A 22355-nucleotide genomic window follows, 5' to 3' on the forward strand; every position below is an offset into this window, starting at 1 on the left:
CCCACATGGCCAGAAGTGAAAGACGATGTATCACCCATGATCCTTTACTGTAAAAATATTTAAAGCAACAAGATCCCCAAACGGGCTGCACTAAGAGAGAAAACTAGCACAGTGACACATCACGGTGAATGTTGTAACGCGATATCCTGAAGGTTGCCTTTTGTTTTGAAGGGGCAGCAGCGGTGGTCTGTTGCTTTAAATATTTGTGGCACTTTATATAGTTGTGGCTCAAGGTTCGGTGGGTAATTCATATCTTTTTTCCCCCCTCCTGGTCTTACGGTGGGAGACTCGATCGGCTTGAGTAAAACTTCCTGAATCTGGACTCAATGTTGTGGATCCTCAACGCGGGACGTCCCCGATCAATAATTTAGTTGACTTAAACGTCATCCGTGCATTATTCGTGGCCGGTTGGAGTCGTTTCGTGTACTATAAAGCTTCTCGTCCTATCTTAGCTTAGCTTGCTAACAAAGAGACGCGTTTGTGATCAACACTTCTCTCATCAAAAATCAAACCTGATGTTGTCTTCTTTCCGCCACCGACTGGTAAGGATTGACACAACTGAGTGTGCAAAAAAAAAAAAAAAAAAAAACACACCACCAACAAAATTCTTTCGGCTTCGTCTGAGAGTGAAATATTCTCGATTGTCGAGTCGTTGATTTTTGTTATTATTTTTATCGTAATTTGGTGAGGCGGTGCTATATAGGCGCTGCTGGAAAACGTTGGCCTCACAGTTCTGAGGTCCCCCAATCCTGGACCCGCCTGTGTGGAGTTTGCATGTTCTCCCCGTGCCTGTGTGGCTTTTCTCCAGGCAATCTGGTTTCCTCCCACGTCCCCAAAAACATGCAACATTAATTGGAGACTCTAGATTGCTCCAAGGTGTGATTGTGAGTTCGACTGTTTGTCTCGATGTGCCATGCGATGGGCTGGTAACCAGTTCAGGGTGTACCCTGCCTCCTGCCCAATGACAGTTGGGATAGGCTCCAGTGCTCCCCGCGACCCTTGTGAGAATAATCGGTGAAGAAAATGGATGGTTGGATATAATATATATTTACAATCATGTATCTTTGTTCATTTATTTATGACAGTTATGTAAGGTTACCGACAGAACTAATTCATGGTTTTATATTTGATGGCAGTAAATGAATACAGAAATTAATGCATCCACTTTTTATGACATTCTTGTTTGTAGGTGTGTCGTGAGATTTTTCAATTGTAAAATATGTGCCTTTACTCAAAGGTTTGAATTTACTGGTCTGTGTTCTTCAGGTCAAATCAACATTACAACAAGACAAAAATAATGGGTGCTAACTTACTGTAATTAAATGACTGTATTGTAATTGTCTTTTCCCCATACCGAAACTGACCCGACAAGACTTGCACGAACCACCAACATGTTTTTTTTCCTCCCATTTTGTTCTTATGTCATAGCGATCCACTGTTGTAATCCCCACGATCACGAGTCGCATTTGAGTTGACAAGATAATGCCCAATGAAACAAATAAGGTGGTATTGGAATATAAGATTTTGTTGCAGTAGTCCCACAGTGCAGTCTCAAAAGACCAAATTTGTATTGTCTGATCTGCACTTTTTTTCTTTTTTTTTTTTTTTTAAACATTGACTGTCAGATATTTGTCGTTGTTGTTGATTGATAATAGCTGGCGTGACAGTGTTGCTGTGTCGACGTAGACAATCGTGTGAAAGCGTTATAGCCATAGGAAAGTGACCGCCTCGGTCGGTCGCTGCCATAGATTTTCTGCCGTGAACGGAGAAGGGCGCGCCAGGCAGTTGAACAGGTGCTGCGTATCGTGTGGCCCGGTGCCGCAGTCCGGGCAGACGTCAGCAACTGTGTCGTCGAGGCGGTGGTTGTAGCTGTTCAGCAGGTGACAGAAGTCCGAGCGCAGTTGGGCGAGGATGGAGCATCCTTCCCGAGACAGAGACCGTTCGTCGTTGTGAATTGGAGGCGGGTAGCTCCCAAGGACGATGTTTGGCTTGGAGGCCAGCCAAGGTGTTGGTGACAGCCGATATGTGGAGTTCAGTAAGTCTGCGCTTATATTGGTGGTCGTCTAGCCGTCCGTTGGTACCGACAAACTGGTCTATGTCCATTTGTCAACGAGTGACGTCGTAGATTTTAAGACGCTGTGGTCTGACGCGACGGACCAGGTCGATGGCATTGAAGCAAATACTGCCGAGACAGCGGTTCGTTGTGTTGACGGATGGGCAGGTTCTTGATTTCAACGTGCAGGTGGTCGGTGGAAGACATCAGGTGGCAGCCTGTGACGCAGCAGAGGGCTGCATTTTGGCTGGCCCGAAGTTCCTTCCAATGGCTGTCGGCTAGGTTCGGTGACCAGTTCGGGGCGGCATAGTTGATCAGGGGCCGTCCGATGGCTTTGTAACTGGTGGCTTGCACCTCTTTGTTGGCACCCCAGGAGGCGCCACCGAGTGCTTTCAGGGCATTGACTCCGCCTTGAAGCCATGACTTGACGTCCTTGGCGTGTGCGGCGAACGTAAAACGGGTCTCGAAAGTCACACCAAGCAGCTTCGGCTGGTTCGCCGTTGGAATCGCGTTGCCGGAGATTTGAATTCCAAGGTCGAGGTTGAATTTGGCGTTCCAGTTGGTGAAGAGGGTTGCAGTTGATTTTGGCGCCGACAGTTGAAGGTTATGATTCGTGAAGACCTCTACAAAGCGAGGCAAATAGGCGTTCAGGGCGACGACGAGGTCGTCTACGATCGGGCCGGATACAAGCACTGTCGTGTCGTCGGCGTACAAGATGATGCGAATGCTGGGTGGCAGTGCTGGCATGCTGCTGATGTACAAGTTGAACAGAACAGGCGACAGCACGCTGCTCCGTGGGACACCTTGTTTGACGCGATGGTGGCGGCTGGTGGCGCCGCGAAACTTGATGAAGGCCTGACGACCACTCAAATAGCCCGCAAGCCAGCCTTTTGCGTAGTTTGGGTGCGTCGAGTGTCAGATCTAATTGACGAGTGTCGCGTGGCGGACCGTGTCGAAAGCCAAGGACAAGTCCAGGGCCATGGCCATGGTACAGCGATGAGGTTTCGACATGGTCAATCCGTCTGCGATTTGGGCGGAGATGGTATGGAGCGCGGTGGTTATGCTGTGCTTCTTTTTAAAGCCATGTTGCGAAGGCGCTGATGGAAGATGTTGTACAACCGTCGGGAGCAAGAGGCTTTTGAGCAGTTTGGCCACCGGGGAGAGCAAGGTGATGGATCAAAATGATTTGCTCTCACCTGGTGGTTTGCCAGGTTTCAGCAGAGGGATTACCGTGCCGACTTTTCAGATGGAAGGAACGATGGATGACCAAAGCGAGTGGCTGAACAGTTCGGCCAAGTAGCTGTGACAGACGGGTCCTGTGTGTTTGAGCATGACACCACACACGCCGTCGGGTCCAAGGGCTTTGCTGGCCTTTACTCCATGAATGGCCATGGCGATGTCGGCCTGGACGAACAGTTTTCCACGACACGTGTTGGCGTGTGTTCATTTAGGACGCCGTAGGACGATTGTTCGACTTCGTCGTTGAGTGTGCGACCCCGGGTGTCTTCCTGCAGGTCACTGTGCCACAGGGGCGAGTGTGCGTTGACGTCACCAACGACAACCATGTCGTCGGTGGTCAGCAGGTGGCTGAGCGACGGAGTGTACCCTGCAGTGCAGCTCGACTGAGGAGGCACGTAGATGTGGATTGTGATCGACGATGTTCCCGAGGCGACGGCGATCGATTGAGGGGTCGAGATGTGGTGGTAGCTGATGTTGTTTCGAACCAGGAACGCCAGGCCGCCGCCTCGTTGGCGGTTGCAGCAGATGACTGTGTAGTCACCGATTGCCGTTAGCTTGGCTTTGGCGGTGAGCTTTGTCTCTTGAACGGCGCAGACATGGATGTCCTTGGCTGCCAGGAAGGCAGAGAATTCGTCTTTCTTGACCTTGAGGCCGTTGATGTTTATCTGGCAGACGTTGAATGACTCAGGTTGTGAGCTGGGCAGAGGCGGCGGCGTGAGTGGCGCAGTGTTGCAACAGGGACCGACGTAGTCGTCACAGTAGGATCCAAGGTTTGGCAGGCCGGAACAGCACAGGTGGATATCCAGTTTTGGCACAATGAACACAAGACGAAGTTGTAATTTACATAGCGGCTGCAGATGGAACAGTTGTCCGAAGGTCCCAGGTTGGGATGGACGTTGCCCGACGTAATTAGCAGGCCAGCCGGGCTAGGCCGCTCCGCTGGCTAAAAAGCGACGGCCGTATATTGTCAACATCGACTCAGCGTAACTGCACCGGAATTGACTGCTCAGGGGTGGTGTGGATTTGCTGTACATTCATCATGAAATCCAGATATTTACTGTAGGGCGGCACCGTGGCTCAGCTGGCCTCACAGTTCTGAGGTCCCTGGTTTAATCCCAGACCCGTTTGTGTGGAATTTGCATGTTCTCCCTGTGCCTGCGTGGGTCTTCTCTGGGCACTCCGGTTTCCTCCCACATCCCAAAAACATGCAACATTAATTGGACATTCTAAATAGGTGTGATTGTGAGTGTGGCTGTTTGTCTTGATGTGCCCTGTGATTGGCTGGCAACCAGTTAAGGGTGTACCCTCCCTCCTCCCCGTTGACAGCTGGGATAGGCTCAACCATTCACGTGACCCGTGTGAGGATAAGCGGGTAAGAAGATAGATGTGTGGGTGCGTGCGTGTGTGTGTGTTCACTATGATGATTTAAATGCAGAGGACAAATTTTGTTTACATGCATACATGTTCATGACAACAAAGAGGATTCTTCTCTTTCCAAATGTCCTTATGAAGACCTGATGACTTCTTTCTCCTGGATGTCGATCGTAGATGTGGCACAGTTTCTTTTGTACGTGGTTATTATTTTTATGCATCTTTGTCTGTCAATCAGTCCCAGTTCACCTCTGGTTATAAGTGCTGCAGCAGTTTCCATCGGATGGTGGTTATCATGTTTGCCTCACATGCGAAATTTCCTTGGTTTGAAACCATGTGGACACAGCTTCTTTTTCTTCTCTTCCTTGTCAGCGATATGTTGTCCGCGGTTCGCCGTTCCCGTTGTACCTCTGAAGGGATGGAACGTTGTCATTGCTCCGATGCAACCTCTCAGATCTTGTACAAATGTCAACCATATTAACACATAGCGGCAGTGCGTAATGGGAGAAGACAGTTTTCTAAACCTGACAGTGATGAACAAGGAGAGGCCCCGTAGCTCAGTGGTTAGAGCACTGGTTTGGTAAACCAGGGGTTGTGGCCTCCACTCCCTGAGAAGGGTTGCGTCAGGAAGGGGATCTGGCGTAAAAATTGTGCCAAAGATATATGTGCGTTCATCTGAGATGACACGCTGTGGCGACCCCGAAAGGGACAAGCCGAAAGTAACCTCCTCCTCAGTGATGAACAGGAGTAGCCAAATAGCAGCTGTAAAACTGAAAAAGTGGCCATACTGGCTCCAAGTGACAGTATGTATTTTTATACAGTTATGGCTTGAAATCATGCCATCCCAGGTGTGCCAATATTTTTTTTAGCACAGCTATAAATATTATGTACTCCCATACGTTTTAGTGACACGGCACAACCTTCCAGTATAGTGTGCTCCCCTTGTTGAAGTAGTTTTATCACACGCCTCACACAAAATCTTTGCCATCTATCTGTTGACTTGACCTATAGGCAAAAATACAGATGACAGTACTGAGAAGTACTGTTTTTTTCCCCCCTAATACTTTGGTGCTGCATCATGGTGGCAGCAAGATTTAGTTCTGGTGCTGGCAGTCGACATCCTGATGGCCATAGGAAAAAAATTGTTGGCACTGCATCTGCTTTCAGCCTCTGGTTAACTACACTTGTGGATCCGATACTGTCGCAAAACTTGCCAGTTCAAAGGAATCAGAACAGAGTTTGGAAGTTCCATGATTCTTGTTCAAATCTGTCCCAAAATTTCAAATCATAAATAACATTTTTGTGCGATCAAACACCATCTATAGTTGAAAATAGTTTTTTTCAAATTCTGAAATGAGTTCATAAATTTTAATGTGTAAATATGACGAGGCGATTTTTATGGGTTCATAACTGCCCTCAGAGGGAAACCATAACTACAAAGTGGCAGGTGACAAAAATGAGTTTGACACCCCTGTGATAAACTCATGTGATCTTTTTCAATCATATGACAACAAATAAGGACAAAGACGGGAACAAATGAACAATAGCACACAACAGCAAAATTAACAAAATGTTCAGTTTGTGTGATGTCACGGTACCGGAAAGAGAAAACAGTCATGCAAGGAAGCCAAAACCAGAGAGTGCATTCAGCATCATATTTAGTGATTTGATTGCTGCTTATCTGCTAAAGTGAAGAAAATGAGTATTTGAACACCATGCTATATTGCAAGTTCTCCCACTTGGAAATCATGGAGGGGTCTGAAATTTTCATCGTACGTGCATGTCCACTGTGAGAGAGATAATCTTAAAAGGAAAAATCCAGAAATCACAATGAATGATGTTTTTTTCAACAATTTATTTGTGTGATACAGCTGCAAATAAGTATTTGAACACCTGAGAAAAATTTGGTACAGTAGCCTTTGTTTGCAGTTCAGTCGTCCTGTCCCATGTGCAGAAAAACACCACCCAAAGCATGATGCTACCACTCCCATGCTTCACAGTAGGGATGGTGTTCTTGGGATGGAACTCATCATTCTTCCTCCAATCACAGTAAAATTATGACCAAAAGTTCCATTTTGGTCTCATCTGACCACACAACTTTCTCCCACGACTCTGTAACATCTAAATGGTCATTGACAAACTCGAGAAGGGCCTTGACCATGTGCTGGTTTAGGCAGGGGAACCTTCCGTACCATGGATGATTTCAAACCGTGACGTCTGAGTGTATTACCAACAGTCAACTTGAAAATTGTACAACTCCACAGGGCTGGAAAGTGCTACGGAGAAATTGCCAAGCAGCTTGGTGAAAAAAGGTCCTCTGTTGGAGCAGTAATTAGAAAATGGAAGAAGCTAAACAAGACGGTCAATCTCAATCGAAGTGGAGCCCCATGCAAGATATCACCTCGTGGGGTCTCAATGATCCTTAGAAAGGTGAGGAATCAGCCCAGGACTACACGACAGGCCTTGGTCAATGACCTGAAAAGAGCTGGAACCACCATTTCCAAGGTGACTGTTGGTAATACACTAAGACGTCATGGTTTGAAATGATGCATGGCACGGAAGGTTCCCCTGCTTAAACCAGCACATGCAAGGCCCGTCTTATGTTTGCCAGAGACCATTTGGATGATACAGAGGAGTCATGGGAGAAACTTTTGTGGTCATCCCTACTGTGAAGCATGGGGATGGTAGCATCATGCTTTGGGGGTGCTTTTCTGCACATGGGACAGGACGACTGCACTGTATTAAGGAGGGGATGACTGCGGCCATGTATTGTGAGATTTTGGGGAAAAACCTCGTTCCCTTAATCAGAGCATTAAAGATTGGTCATGACAATGACCTGAAGCACACAGCCAGGAAAACCAAGGAGTGGCACCGTAAAAAGCATATCAAGGTTCTGGCGTGGCCTAGCCAGTCTCCAGACCTAAACCCAATAGAAAATATTTGGAGGGATCTGAAACTCCATGTTTCTCAGTGACAGCCCAGAAAACTGTCTGATCTAGAGAAGATCTGTGTGCGGTGGCCAAGATCCCTCCTGCAGTGTGTTCCAACTACAGGAAACAATGTGACTTCTGTAATTGCAAACAAAGGCTACTGTACCAAATATTAACATTGGTTTTCTCAGGTGTTCAAATACTTATTTGCAGCTGTATCACAACAAATAAATCATTAAAAAATCATACTTTGTGATTTCTGGATTTTTCTTTTTAGATTATCTCGCTCAAAGTGGACATGCACCTACGATGAAAATTTCAGATCCCTCCCTGATAATTAAGTGGGAGAACTTGCAATATAGCAGGGTGTTCAAATACTTATTTTCGTCACTGTATGTGCCACCAGGATTTGAAGTCAATATGTGCAACCAGGATTAAAAATGTCACTGAAATTTTTATGTTGTAAAATTCACAGTTATTTCAAAGTGATCACATTTTCAATAGCTGTATTTCCGTTTAACATTACAATGTTAACATATTTAGCACCTCAAAAAATTCAACGTTCAAAATTGAAATGGAATATTCTCTTGAGATTCAACTGGCTACAATTCGCTGTCTGAAATTTACTGTATGAAATTTACTGTATGAATTCAGTGTTAAAAGGGAGAGTTATTTCAGGTTTTAACACTGAACACTGTATTTGACTGAACACTTGACAATTTGACAATGGACAACTTGTTAACATTGAAAAGTTCAACTGAAATACAAGTATTGAAAATGTGATCACTTTGAAGTAACACTGTGAATTTTACAACATAATTTTTTTTAGTGGCATTTTCAATTCAAATCCTGGTGGCACATATTTACTTCCATAATTGCCCCTATGTGTGATTGTGAGTGTGGCTGTTTGTCTCGATGTGCCCTTCGAGTGGCTGGCAACCAGTTCAGGGTGTACCCTGTCTCCTACCCGTTGACAGGTGGGATAGGTTCCAGCTCTCCGGCGACCCACGTGAGGATAAACAGCTAAGAAAATGGATGGCTAAATCATGCACAGAGGACCGAGAAGACAATTTGATGCCACAGATCGTGTCTTTTCTGCATCAAGAACTATCCAAGTTGTGCAGATTTATTGGTACACGTATTGTCATGTGCAAAGCTGGACCATGGCCATGAAGGTCGTGGGCTGGCCACCGCTCTGAGCGCTTTCACACCTGTTGTCGGTGACAGCTGTGTCACGTGAGGCACTGCAATTAGACCATGTATTTAAGTTGGAATTTTGTCACTGGCATTTGCCAGTTCGTTGTGTATGCTTCACCGCATCCTGGGTTGCTCCGCTACTGTGCGTAAATTGCAAGATTCGTGTAGAGCAACCCTTTGTCATAGCAAGCCTGTGCCATCATAGTCATTTCACGTTTTTTTTATGCTCCTTAGTTTGCCTCATAGTGTTCGGACTTTGTTTCCTGTTTTTTTGGATCCTAGCTTCGTGGACTGCATTGTCGTGCACAACTTTCGTTTATAATAAAATCCACTGAACATCATGCCTTAGGGAGTCCTGTATTTGGGTCCGCACCCGCACCGCTGGTACATGACACGCATTATACAGTATCAATAGAAATTTAGCTTAAAAAATTCAGACAGCTGTGGTATTTACCGACGGTTAAATGTAGAATATATTGATAATATCATACTTGTATATATTTTTTTTTTCTCATTTACAGGTTTGAAGTGGATACTTGATCCAAAATCAACGGATGTTAAACCTTCTGCTGCTGTAGTTGAGGATCTACTGGTCAGTCCTGACTACATTAAAGTGGAGAACGGCTTTTGTTGTGTCACCTACAGTCATACAACAGACTGCAGAAGCGACTTCTGGACAGAGGAAAAATCTCATGTGGTCGGTGATAAGAAGGCGAAATACTAACAGCAGCACGAAGAAGCTGGTAAGTTGTCATCAACATATCTTAAAAGGAATAACATGACAATCGAGATTTCCTTGCTTATATCCCAATGATGTCATTGAATAAGAAACTGTCCGGTACAATTTGGAAGCACTCAAGGGGGATCACCCATGAAACTGATGCCCTGCAACTCTTAACAGTATCAACTGGTGTGTTGTGTTTTTTTCCACATCATTTGTATGCATCAAAAATATCAAGTTCAAGTTATTCAGGTATCTGGCTTCACGAGTCGGGGGTCCTTGGGGTGTCTCCAGATGGCGTTGTCGTCTCCTCTGCCCCCAATCAAGAGGGAAGATATTCTGGCAAACAACTGAGGCTCAGGACCGAGTGCCTCAATTGATCAAGGTCAAATGTCCATATTCAGAGGGACAGATGAAAATAATGGATGTGGCAAAGACACTTTAAAACCTCCTTTCTTGGTGAGTAGTTAAAGCTCAAGTGTCGTCAAACGGATGATTTTTGGTATATTATTAATGAAAACCCCACAGCCAATATGGTCCGATGTGTTTTTTCACCACAATACATGATTTTGACATATACAGCTTTTTGTAACTCCCGCCATGAAAATCCTCTCAGGAATTTGTTGTCGAGAAGAAGCAGGAAGTGACGTAAAGGACAGTGGCGCACCCTCGTGGACTCGTTTGTTTCCATTAGTTTTACCTCCGCGAAGGTAGCTCGTTGTTCCTTCATGTTAGCCAAAATGCCGGCTCATTGCATTGCTGGACATTGCTTGAACACTCAGGAGAATGGAATTACCCTTCATGAGTTTGAAAGAGACCCTGTTTGTTGTGAAAAATGGATTGCACGGGTGCAAAGGACGAGAGCTTCGTGGGTGGGTTCCAAATAACTACTTAAAAAAAAATAGTTTGGGGCGGACCACGTAATCGGTCTCTCTCATAACGTAGCAAAAGATCCGCGTATGAAATGTGTTGATGTGCGCATACAGCTACTAAAAAAAATAGTAGTTTGGGGCGGACCACGTAATCGGTCTCTCTCATAACGTAACAAAATATCCGCGTATGAAATGTGTCGATATGCGTGTCACCCAGCCAACAATGTCTCACTCACCCTGCAACATAGCTCGGCTCCACCCCCTCCTTATATAGCACGGCGTTCGGCGATCACATCTTCCGCGAGGCTGCGCGTCGGGCTTTGCATTGGGAGCGGCTCTGAAGAACCCATCTGAGAATGCGTTACTCAGTCGCGTGTGCACATAAAGGGCTCCGGCTCGACTTTAAATAAAGCAGCACTGCTCGGCTCTGTCATAAGCCACACCGGCCGGGTGCAATGAGACGCGATAGCTCATCTCCGCCGCGGGAGTGGATCGGATGGGAGGCAGTTTGGCCATGATTGGATATCATCTGAATATGGCTCGAAACAATAGTGTAATATTGCCCTGAGGGCTCGAAACAGTGTAATATTGCCCCGGTAACTTTCTTCCGCGAGGCTGCGCGTCGGGCTTTGCAACGGGGGCAGCTCTGAAGAACCCAGCCGAGAATGCGTTGCTCAGTCGCGTGCGCACATAAAGCGCCCCGGCTCGACTGTGTTGCTCAGTACTGCGGCATCTGTGAACACCCTCCTAAAACAGCACCGCTCGGCTCTGTCATAAGCCACACCGGCCAGCTGCGATGAGCCGCAATGGCTCATCTCCGCCACGGAAATGGATCGGACGGGGATGCGATTTGGCTGTGATCTGAATATGGCTCGAAACAATAGTGTAATATTGCCCTGAGGGCTCGAAACAATAGTGTAATATTGCCCCGGTAACTTCACTCGGTTGTGTGGTGTCCTTTTCGAAAAGAGCTTCTGTGTCAGAAGGGGCGTCGGAAAAATGCGAATATCTCTGTTGTTCGGGTTCCATAGTAGCAGCCACTGCGCGTTTTCAACGATGGAAGTGACGTTGACGTCAAGGACAGATGACGCGACTAATATGATGACCACTTGGATGTCGAGGGACACTCAATTGCGCAACTTTGTGCATGGATGACGCGCTCTCCGCTCACTTTTTTTTTTTTGTATAGCCATTGAAGTGAATACTGTTATATGTATTTTTCATGACAATATCTATTTTAGAATGTTTATAGGGATGTCACCCGCTCTTTAAATATGCTATTTATTGCTACTTTAACATTGACTTTTGTTCTTATTCTGGTGTATTTTCAGAATTACAAAATGACAACCTCATACTGGGCCCGATGTTCCTAACAGGAACAAGATGCTGTTTCCTTGTGGTATGGACACTACAATCATAATATAGTTATAGGGTAATGCTGTCGATATTACTTGGACGGGAAGAAGGGCTAGTTGGCTGTTCAAATAGTTAATTGTTAATAGGTAACGGTTTAAGAAATTCCCTTATCCCGAAAATACATTTTAATTAAATTGGGCTTCGGGCTCCGTAGGACTTGATCACCCCTTAAAGCTCACTCAAAAACATATACTTATTATATGATATATTACTTTTTATTATTTTAACAACCTTTATTTTTATTTCAATTATTTGATCTGATGCTTTTAAGTACTTTCACTTCTTTTCATATGATATTCTTACTGTTATTTACTTCATATTATTTACCCATGCTGTCATATTATCATTCTACTTTTTGACCATCACTTTATTAAATATCTTAATTTCACTCCCAACTGTCGTCATTCTTATATGAGTTGTCTCATACTAACCACTCAACCTCTTTAATGAATGAACGTCGACGACATTAATAACATCTAGTCGTAATAAACATCCTTAAAACCACCTTATTGATAATACTCCGGCTTAATATAAAAACAAATCCCTACGATCCTAACAAGGATTGTTAAATTTACTAGATTACTAGATAGACTATTGATTCATAAGAGATGAAGCTGCTGTAAAAACATAGCGATCACTTTACTATCCTTTTACTCTGTATGGTTACTCAATAAGGGCTAATAAGTGAGGGCAGACCAGATTGTCTCCGTAAAACTAAAGGCAGTTAGCACACCTATGCGAATTCATCTCGACACCGGCTGAGAAAGTTCCCATTCCCTGGCCTACACGGCGTTAGTCGGCTGGGGTAAAGGGGAAGCTTGAACCCTTTAAGTGGAGAGTCGGACAGGACATTTTCCCAATTAGTCCGGCGGATAAGCGGAATCTAAGTTTTGGAAATCTCTTTCGACATCCAAGTGGTCGCCATATGACGCATGCAGCAAAACCACCTCCCCGCTTGATCCACCTCCGCGCGGCGGTGATAAAAACGACGACGCCGCGGCCAAACCACCTCCGCATCAGGGCTGACGTGTAAGCCTTCGCCGGCGAGCCCAACGCGGAAGCCGTCCGGGGGCGCACATCGACACATTTAGCACCCCTGTCATACGTACGCGGATCTTTTGTTACTTTATGAGATACGGATTACGTGGTCCCCCTCAAACTATTAATTTTTTTTAGTAGCTGTTTACACACCTACCTGTCAATCGGAACCCACGAAGCTCTCGTCCTTTGCACCCATGCAATCCATTTTGGCGTAAAAGGAACACAGCTCATCACCCTGAACACACCATCCCCACTGTCAAACATGGTGGTGGCAGCCTCATGGCTTGGGCCCTCTTTTCTTCAGCAAGGACAGGGAAGATGGTTAAAATTGACCCTTCTGTGGATGTTGCGCAATCCGCATCACTGACCAATCAGAGGCCAGAGCTCTGCATAATCTCGGACTCAAATCTCAGACAACTCTGGCTGGATGGTCCAGGATAGCTTCTGTTGGCGTTTTATCGCGTATTTGGGTTCTTTAACAATAGATATGGTTAAGAGGTGTAGTCACGGACTTTGTAATAGTGACGACAGGTATCCTGAAAGGCTAGTTGGTGGAGTTCAATTCGTACCCTTTCCAAAAGCGAAGACCCAGTACGAAAAATGTCTTTGATGGATCAAACTTTGTGTAAGACCGCAACATCAACTGAATACATCTAAAATCATCCGGAACAGAAGACCGAGTACGAAAAATGTCTTTGATGGATAAAACTTTGAGGAAGACCGCATGATCAACCGAATCCATCAACCGGAAGAGATATGTTTGCACGAAGGTAAACCCTAAATTTGATTTTCAATACATGTCTCATATAAATGAATTAGCAGTTCTTCGCTTGCATAACATAGCTACGTGTGAATGATTGACACACTTGATCTGTGTTGAGCGATATTTTGCGATGATCTGACTGCACAAACGTGTCTCTGTTCGTCGCTCCCGAGCGAAGCTAAACCGGACTTTGTTTGTTTGCACGAAGGTATGCCGTATATTTGATTTTCACATACATGTCTCATATAAATGAATTAGCAGTTCTTCGCTTGCATAATATAGCTACGTGTGAATGATTGTCACACTTGATCTGTGTTGAGCGATATTTTGCGATGATCTGACTGCACAAACGTGTCCCATTGTTCGCGGCTAAGCTAAACCGGACTAGCAGTCCTAAAAGCCTTCGACGTGCACCGAGACACCAAGACTGAAGGAAGGATGTTTGAGGACACTAAAGTAGTGATTGTCGTTATAACATTTTATTAATACCGTTGATAACATGACAGTCTTAAATCAATAAACTATTTAACACAGTTTGACTTAAACATTTTTTACATTAAATATTTGTGCATATTGCAGTTTATCCACTACATTACACATCCTTGGCCAAGACTTCAAAGCATCTGAGTCATCTCCAATCTGGAAAATATTGTAGGTACCTCTGGTGGATCACTGTCAAACTCAATGATGACACGGTCCAGTTCCGGTGCCTCCTGCATTGCATCAGGAACAGTGGTATTCCTCATCACAGCATGTCATCCTCTGTGCCATCCATGGCGTTTGTGAGGAAACATTTTTTGAAACCCAAGAGTTTTGGTTCCGTTTAATATTCTTCATTATTGTCAGCGCATTGAAGCGAAAGTCCACAGTACTAATACCGTAGTCTCTTGGCCTCCGTTCAGCTACAATTTGTAGCTGTTCTTTTATAGGGTGCAGGTCGCTATCAAAACAACGAGACATCAAACTACATAGAAATGAGCGAAATGGGCACATTTAAAAACACAAGCATTTTAATTGTGTGAGGCCTCCCGTTTCTTTTTTTAATGTGCCCATGAAACTCATTTCTACACAGTTTGGATTCTCGTTGTTTTGAACTGTTGTGCTGCTTCAGGGTTGCCCACTTCTTCGGCAGGAATAATGACGCTTTTCTTTTAAAAGCAGCTGCATAACTACCCCTTGTAGTTTACATTTTTTTGTTTTACTTTAAATCAAACTCACGGGGAGCAGGTTTCCCAAACACCTGCGAGCAGGTCAGAGAGGTCAGGTAGGGTGTGCACATTACTGCAATACATATCAATATGAAACACGAGACATCTGTTATATTGAAATGTAAACCTTTTTTTTTTTTTTTCAACCACTCTATGTAGCTCTATACGACTATAGAATGTGATTTTCTTTTTTATTTTTAATCTATACCTAAATATAACTCGCTCGATAAACTTTTTGAAAATATTTTTGGAAAATTTTGCACATTATATATGAGAAATTATGGTATTAAGGGTAATAACAATGAACCCTGCATACTCCTGGTTTTGCATTTGCACAACTTTCTGAATAGGTTTTGTATGTAACAGTGGCCTCTTAAAATCATTTCAGCAGAAGTGAAGTAATTACAAAAATATAACATTAAAAATAAATTCCCACAGCCTCACCACATTCATTGCAAAATTGGCATTTAAAAAGTTTGTGAGGGAAAAAGTACGTGATTGCTGCATCTGTTTTTGTTCATGAACCCTTTATTCAATGTGCTATTATGGAATGCCCTGTTTTTGAATATGCAAGTATTAGTTTAAAGTGGATAGTTTGTAAATTGTAAACAAAATTATGATATATATATATATAATGAATTGTAATGGTAAACAGCCCTTGTTTAGTTTGAATTGTATATACTCTCATTTTGCTTTCATTCTGCCCCCCAAAATAATGTTTCAAGTGATATGATATTGACAACTTCCCACTTTTTACGTAAGTCTTTATGTTAATGCAATATCATATCTTGGCACTATGATCACCGTTCTCATTATAATGTAGTGGGATTTGTAATCACACATTAGGAGAAATATCAGATTTAGTGATAGTGAACAAGTGAGTTGAGTAGTTTTTTCCAAGTCAACAAAAACTTGATACTTCAGTGAAATTGCCTTTTCTCACGTAGATTAATTCCAGATAGTTTTACTTGGGGTGGGTTTCTGCAACAGCCTCAAAAGCAAAAAAACAAAACCAAAACAAAACATTTGAATAATAAATCTGGGGGTGAATCCCTATCCTGGACGATGACAGGATTGTTAGTCTGACGTGCAAAAAAAAATCGCTCAGTGCAGTCATATTGCTCTATTTACTGTGGTACTGGTGGTAGTGAAACCACAATTCCAATGAAGTTGGGATTTTGTTTTCAGCAAATACAAATACAATTACAACAAATACAATTATTTTCAAATCATGTTCAAACTGATAAACTCAGTTTTTAGCACATTTATAATTTTATGGGTGCAACACATTCCCCCAAAAAACTGGGAGAGGTTCATGTTTACCACTGTGTTACATCACCTTTTCTTTTAACAACAATCACTAAACATTTGAGAACTGAGAACACTCATTGTGTAAGTTTTGTAGATAAAATATTTCCCATTTTTCCTTTGATGTACAGCTTCGGGTGTTCAACAGTCCAGCATCTCCCTTGTCATATTTTACACTTCATAATGGGCCACGTGTTTTCAATTGGAGCCAGTTCTGGACTGCTCGCAGGGCAATCTAGTTTGTGCATTCTTTTACTACAAAGCCTTGCAGTTGTAACATGTGCAGAATGTGGTTTGACACTGTCTTGCTGTAATAAACAAGGGCGTCCATGTAAAGAAGACAATACTGGGATGGCAGAACATGTTGCTCCAAAACCAATATGTACATATCTCTCAGCATGAATGGTGCTTGCACAGATGTGGAAGTTAGCCAAGCTACTGGCACTAACACAGCTCCATACCATCACAGATGCTGGCTTTTGAACTTTTCATCCGGAACAGTCCGGATGGGTAACGCTAAAACACGCGCTGGCATGCATGCTAACACTGTAACTAATATGGTCAAGTGTACTTCATTGAACAAGCTGAGCAAGTGTCTTCCCCATGTACACTGACTATTCCTATTCACTGTCCATGTATTCCAATTTCACTGAAAAAGTCTCACCCCCCCTCAAAAAAAAAAAAAACTTCCTGAAGAACCTTTTTTTTTTTTTTTGTCCTCTGACTTTGAAAGTTAAAATGCATGCAACAAGTGAATCAACCAGCTCTGAGTAGCACAGTTTGAGGCTGCAGATTGAGCACAGCGTCCAGTAGACAACATGGCTTATTCTCCTCTTTTGGGCTCCAAAGTTCCTCCTCGTACTCTGCTGTCCTTCTTCCACACATTTTCAGACAGCGATCACACCACTTTACATTCTACGTTCGAGGGATGAGAAAAGCAAGTGAAAATTGACCTTTCCGACATGTCAATCACTCGTACAATAACAGCCAATCAGATAACAGTATTGTCTTAACCTATGGCCTGTCCCGCCCCTCCCGCAGCAATGTCCCACAAACAACAGTTTGTTGGTAGCGAGCATTTTGAAAAGTTAATGTCAGGAAGAAAATAGTCCTAAGATCCGCTTAGGGAACATGCAATTCTGACGAAAGATATCCTGCTAGATTACAAGGGGCCCGGTTGATTCATTTTCCAAAGCCTAAAACACAGTTGGCGAAGTGTCTCCGATGGATTAAAGCTTGCGGAAGACCTCACGTACAACTGTGTGAAAAATATCAACGAACACAAGTCTGCGTAAATAGAAATGGATTTGCTATCGTGAATGAATATATGAAGTTTTTGGTTTTAAAATTATGCAAAGGCCCTGTATTTTTTCCTGAACATTTTGACACCAAGTATCTGGAGCCTCAGTTGGTATATTTTCACAAATAAGGATTTTAAGGAGCGAAATCTGTTTATAAAGTTGTCATTAATTTGAGAGTAATAACTGAGTATGAGTATATTTTCACGTCGTAAACTGATGCCAAATCTTGAGACTTCTTCTGGGAGCCATAATCAGAACCCAGAACCGTCCATCCCCATTTTAAGTCACAATTTTCCCAAGATGTCTTGAGCAAAACCCCTAAACATGATACTGAAAGTTCTAAACCGATATCTTGTGGTTTTGTTTGGGCACGAAATGCTCAAAATTGAAATGTAAAAGGGGTGGAGGGTTCTGTTTACTGGACTGATATGGTTTTTTGACCTGTAGATGTTTGTGAAAGTGAGAAAAAAACATACTGTAATTCCTCGTGTGCATCCTGAACTATAATGTGCACCCCCAAAGGGCATTCGGTATTAAAACTGTGCCAAACAAATGTGAGTGTTCATCTAAAGCGGGGTGCCCAGACTTTTTTTACCCCAAGAGCTACTTTTCAAGCAGCCAGGCGAGCTACCGACGAGGGGGGGATGATGATGCTCCCAATGTCATGTTATTAATTTTGTCATTTTATATGATTTTATATATATATATATATATATATATATATATATATATACATTTTCTTTGTCGCATATCCTCACGGGGGTCGCAGGGAGTGCTGGAGCCTATCCCAGCTGTCAACGGGCAGGATGCGGGTTACACCCTGAACTGTTTGCCAACCAATTGCAGGGTACATTGAGACAAACAGCCGCACTCACAATCATACTGAGAGACAACTTAGAGTATCCAATTATTGGTGCATGTTTTTGGGATGTGGGAGGAAACCAGAGTGCCCGGAGAAAACCCACGCAGACACAGGGAGAACATGCAAACTCCACACAGGCGGGGCCGGATTGAACCCGAGTCCTCAGAACTGTGACGCCAACGCTTTACCAGCTGATCCACCGCTCCGCCTTTGTACTACATATATTTTCAAAATCACATTTGAAACAGACACATTTTTTCAATAAAATATAAATTTCTTTCTTAGCCTACATTCTTTTGTGAAAATTTCATTTGCTACAATAATGTTAGGAGAAAATATTCAGTAGTCCTAGTACATTAATTAAATGTGCATGATAATACATGAATACATGCTTCTTCTTCTTCTTTTCCTTTCGGCTTGTCCCGTTAGGGGTCGCCACAGCGTGTCATCTTTTGCCATCTTAGCCTATCTCCTGCATCTTCCTCTCTAACCCCAACTGCCCTCATGTCTTCCCTCACCACATCCATAAACCTTCTCTTTGGTCTTCCTCTCACTCTTTTGCCTGGGAGCTCCATCCTCAGCATCCTTCTACCAATATACTCACTCTCTCACCTCTGAACATGTCCAAACCATCGAAGTCTGCTCTCTCGAATCTTGTCTCCAAAACATCCAGTTTTGGCTGTCCCTCGAATGAGCTCATTTCTAATCCTATCCAACCTGGTCTCTCCGAGCGAGAACCTCAACATCTTCATTTCTGCCACCTCCAGTTCAGCTTCCTGTTGTTTCTTCAGTGCCAACGTCTCTAATCCGTACATCATGGCCGGCCTCACCACTGTTTTGTAAATTTTGCCCTTCATCCTAGCAGACACTCTTCTGTCACATAACACACCAGACACCTTTCGCCAGCTGTTCCAACCTGCTTGGACCTGTTTCTTCACTTCCTGACCACACTCTCCATTGCTCTGTATCGTTGACCCCAAGTATTTGAAGTCGTCCACCCTCGCTATCTCTTCTCCCTGTAGCCTCACTCTTCCCCCTCTACTTTTCTCATTCACGCACATATAATCTGTTTTACTTCGGCTAATCTTCATTCCTCTCCTTTCCAGTGCATGTCTCCATCTTTCCAATTGTTCCTCTGCATGCTCCCTGTTTTCACTGCATATGACAATATCATCTGATAATACATGAATACATGCAAGTATGTTAAAAACTCCAATATTATCTTGACAGGTTCTCCATTCCCAAGAATAATGAGAAAAGCCCCTTTGGCCTTGGGTGATTGCTAAACAGAGTGGGAAAATTGTTGCTGCACATTGCAACTGCAAGGCTGGCCTGGGAGAAGCTTGTTCACGTGTTGCAGCACTGCTGTTTTGGGTTGAAGCCAACATCAGGATACGGGGCTCAAAGACTGTCACACAAGAGAAAGCATACTTGAACCTTTAAAGGATGTGGAGTATCGTCCAATTGGTGAAATTGACTTTACGTCAGCCAACTGCATACTGCCCTTGAAGCTGGTGTCAATGTGGATGTCAGTCACCACTTTCAGACTCAGCTCAATTCATTTCCAAGTTCTAGGCAACAATGAAACTTTCCGACTGGCGATCTTCAGCTCCCCCCTCCTCAACCCGTCATCTTATCGTGATGGAGGGGTTTGCGTGTCTCGATGATCCTAGGAGCTAAGTTGTCTGGGGCTTCGTGCCCCTGGTAGGGTCTCGCATGGCAAACAGGTCCTAGGTAAGGGACCAGACAAAGTACGACTCCAAAACCCCTATGATGACTACAAAAATTGGATCTTGGTTTCCTTTGCCCGAACGCGGGTCACTGGGGCTCCCCTCTGGAGCCAGGGCTGGAGGTGGGGCTCGAAGGCGAGCGCCTGGTGGCCGGGCCTGCACCCATGGGGCTCAGCAGGGCACAGCCCGAAAAGGTAACATGGCTCCTCCTTCCCATGGGCTCACCACCTGTGAAAGGGGCCGTAGGGGTCGGGTGCAATGTGAGCTAGGCGGTGGCCAAAGAGTGTGGTAAAGAAGTGAAGAAGCGGGTCTAAGCGGGGTGGAACAGTTGGCAGAAGGTGTCTGGTGTGTTATGTGACAGAAGAGTATCTGCGAAGATGAAAGGCAAAGTTTATAAAACAGTAGTGAGGCCGGCCTTGATGTACGGATTAGAGACGGTGGCACTGAAGAAACAACAGGAAGCAGAACTTGAAGTAGCATCAATGAAGATGTTGAGGTTCTCGCTTGTTGTGAACAGGTTCGATAGGATTAGAACTTAGCCCATTCGAGGGACAGCCAAAGGTGGATATTTTGGAGACAAGATTTGAGAGAGCAGACTTCGATGGTTTGGAAATGTTCGGAGGAGAGAGAGTGAGTATATTGGTAGAAGGGTCCTGAGGATGGAGCTGCCATGCAAAAGAGCGAGGGGAAGACCAAAGGGAATGTTGATGGATGTAGTGACGGAAGACATGAGGGCAGTTGGGGGTTAGAGAGGAAGATCCAGGAGATAGGTGATGATGGAAAAAGATGACATGCTGTGGCGACCCCTAAGGGTACAAGCCGAAAGGAAAAGAAGAAGAAGTCTATACGAAAAAAATAATACAAGCGGAGAGCGTGTCATTCATGCGCAAAGTTGCGGAAGTCTCACTCAACATCCAAGTGGTAGTCATATTGCCTGCAATGTCATCAGCAGACGTCACACTGGGGCAGTCGCCATTGAGGAGGCGGGGGCGGGGCCACACTGTCCATTGAGTCACGGGACAAGGGCCCAGGCGGGTCGAGGGCACCCCGGCAGGTGCAGGGGCACAGGGCAAAGGGGGACGACCCTGGCGTGGGGGGAGGGCCAACCCCAAAGGCTGGGCAATGTCCAGGTGCGTGGGTTTGACCCTGTCCACGGAAACAGTCTTGGGTCTGCCGCCAATGTCCACGAGCAGGCTCTTATCCCCGTGCTCCAGGACCCTGAACGGCCCATCGTATGTGGGGCGCAGGGGTCCACGGTGGGCGTCATGTCGAACAAACACAAAATTCGCAGAGCGCAGGTGACGGGGCAGTCGGACAGCTGGGGTGCCATGTTACGACGTGGGAACCCTTTTGCGGCCTCCAGCAGGGAGGACCGTTGCCTGGTTGCAGATCAGGGCGCTGTGGCGTCCAGGATGAATTCGCCAGGGACCCGCAGTGGCTGGCCGTAGACGAGCTCAGCGGATGAGGACAACAAGTCCTCCTTGGGGGCGCACCTGAGGCCGAGCATGACCCACGGGAGCTTATCCAACCAGTTGCCGTCCGTCAAGCCAGCACGCAGGGCTGCTTTCATGGAGCGGTGGAACCGCTCGCAGAGACCGTTCGCCTGGGGGTGATAGGCGGTAGTGCGGTGCAGCTTGACTCCCAAACTCTCAGCGACTGCGTTTCAGAGTTCAGAGGTAAACTGAGGGCCACGGTCGGAGGAAAGGTCGGACGGGGTCCCGAAGCGATGAAGGCCCGGGCCACGTCCGACGACGTTGTCGAGGAGAGGGTAACTGCTTCGGGCCAGCGTGTTGTCCTGTCCACCATGGTGAGCAAGTAGGTGAAACCGTGCGAGGGAGGAAGCGGACCCACCGAGTTGACGTTGACATGGTTGAACCTCCTCTCGGGGACAGCGAAGGGCACCAAGGGAGGTTTTGTGTGGCGATGCACCTTAGCCCGCTGACAGGCCACGCACGAGTTGACCCAGGCCCGCACATCTTTCTTAAGACCGCGCCACACAAACTTCTGGGCCACCAGCCTCACGGACGGTTTCCTTCTGGGGTGGGAGAGGTTGTGGACCGTCTCGAAAACAGCCCGCCGCCAGTTTGCAGCGACCAGTGGCCGAGGCTGGTCAGCCGATAGGTTGCAAAGCAACCTGACGCCCGAGTCACCAACCGCGACTTCCTCCAGCCGCAAACCCATGTCAGAAGTCTTGAAGGCCTGCACCCCCGTGGTCCGAGGCCTGGTCCCGCGTCTGCTGCGGGAGTAGTCGAGACCCAGATGCACAGTGCCGACGACCGCCCTGGAGAGGCAGTCCGCGACCACATTGGATTTCCCGGCGATGTGTTGGATGTCCGCAGTGTA

At 45.3% G+C, this 22355-nt stretch overlaps 1 long non-coding RNA gene across 1 annotated transcript; it reads left to right on the top strand.

Annotated features, from left to right (window-relative positions):
• Nucleotides 1-205: 205 nt before the first annotated feature.
• On the top strand, nucleotides 206-12206 carry LOC133493648 (uncharacterized). The gene is made up of 5 exons (XR_009793076.1): nucleotides 206-542; nucleotides 9312-9533; nucleotides 9619-9700; nucleotides 9806-9970; nucleotides 11715-12206. It is a non-coding gene; the product is annotated as an uncharacterized LOC133493648 (long non-coding RNA).
• Nucleotides 12207-22355: the final 10149 nt, after the last annotated feature.

This window comes from Syngnathoides biaculeatus, chromosome 20 (assembly GCF_019802595.1).
Source record: "Syngnathoides biaculeatus isolate LvHL_M chromosome 20, ASM1980259v1, whole genome shotgun sequence".
Classification (NCBI taxonomy): Eukaryota; Metazoa; Chordata; class Actinopteri; order Syngnathiformes; family Syngnathidae; genus Syngnathoides; species Syngnathoides biaculeatus.